The following is a 1713-nucleotide window of genomic DNA, read 5'->3' as shown; positions in this document are numbered from 1 at the left end:
CATGCTGGTCTCGAACTCACAGAGATCCGCCTGCCTCTGCCTCCCGAGTGCTGGGATTAAAGGCGTGCGCCACCATCGCCCGGCTAGAAGTGTTTCTTTTACATATGCGGGTACCCTTGTATTTGGGGCATAGATGTTCAGTATTGAGATTTCCTCTTGATGGATTGTTCCTGTGCCTAATATGAAATGGCCTTCTTTGTCTCTTTTGATTGATTTTAGTTAGAAGTCTATTTTGTTAGATATTAAAATAGCTACACCATCTTTTTTTATGTCCATTCATTTGGAAATTTTTCCCAACTCTTTACTCTGAGATGATGTCTGTCTTTGAGGTTGAGGTGTGTTTCTTGTATGCAGCAGAAGAATGGATTCCATATTCATATCCAGTCTATTAGAATTATTCTTAGGTTCAGTCTTTCCATGGAGTCCCCTATTTCCTGGATATTTTGTGTTGAACTTTTGTTAGATTTAATGTTTCCTTTGACCAGTGAGTTTACTTTTTTATTGTATCTTCAGTGCTTGAGATTCTCTCTTCTCTTGCATTTTGCTGTTTGTTTTTGCATTTGTGTTTCCTGATAGTTTTCTCATAATATCAGTTTCTATAATTCCCTCAGTTTGTGTTTTCTTTATTGTTTCTATTTCAGTTTTCAAGTCTTGAATAGTTTCTTGATTTCTTTTAATTTTTTATCTTTTATTTTTATCTTTTCCTCCATTTCTTTGAGGGAATTTTTCATTTCCTCTTTAAGGGCCTCAAACATTCTCCTAAAGTTATTTTTTAGGTCATTTTCGTCTGCTTCATCTATATTTGGTTGTTTAAGTGTTGCTTTTGTAGGGCCACTAGTTTTTTATTATTGTCATGTTGCTCTTTGTGGTGTTGTGTGTGTTCTTACCTTATCTACCCAACTTTTTCTCTGATTGGTGTAGTTGGGACTGTCTGTGTCTCTGGCGCTCAATCTTCCAGGTGCCAGTAGATCCAAGAATTGGATGTTTACTCCTCGTGATGCATTCAGGGCCATGGTTCCAATCACCCCACTGGTGTTCCTGGAGATCATTCAGCACTCCTGGTGGTCGCTTTGCAACACCTAGGATTGGGGATTGTTCAGGCCTGCTCCCAGGGAGATTGCTTGATTGAGGCTATTTCTGTTGTTGTTTTGCTGGGCCTGATCTAGCAGATGTTGCCTGCTCAGGCCTACTACCTCAGAGATAGCTGACTCACACCTGGTCTGGCAGAGGTCTCTGGTTCCGGCCTGCTCCCTCAGCAATGGCTCCTTGTACCTGCTTCTGCAGAGTTTGTTATCAGGCCTACTCAGGTCACTAGCTCAAGTTTGCTTCTGTGGAGGTTGCTGCCTCAGGCCTGCTCCGGCTGATCTGTGTTACCTGGCTCAGGCCTAGTTCCACAGATGTCTCTGGATTGGGCCTGCTCCCTTGGAGGTCCCTAACTTATACCCATTCTGCAGAGGTTTCTGACCTATGTCTGCTCCCTTAGTGGTCACTCCTTTGTACCTGTGCCTGTGAACTTTTATGCCTCGGGTGTAGTAATAGGAGTGGCAGGGCTGAGTTCCCAGCACCCCAGCCACCTGCTAGCTTATGCCCCGAAATAACAACACACAGATTGTATTAATTTAAACACTGCTTGGCTCTTTAGCTCTAGCCCTTACTGGCTAATTCTGATATCCTGATCAACCCATCTCTAATAATCTGTGAGCACCGGTCTTA

Source organism: Microtus ochrogaster, linkage group LG4 (assembly GCF_000317375.1).
Source record: "Microtus ochrogaster isolate Prairie Vole_2 linkage group LG4, MicOch1.0, whole genome shotgun sequence".
NCBI lineage: Eukaryota > Metazoa > Chordata > Mammalia > Rodentia > Cricetidae > Microtus > Microtus ochrogaster.
The sequence above is the reverse complement of the archived record's forward strand: the minus strand, read 5'-3'. Positions refer to the sequence as shown.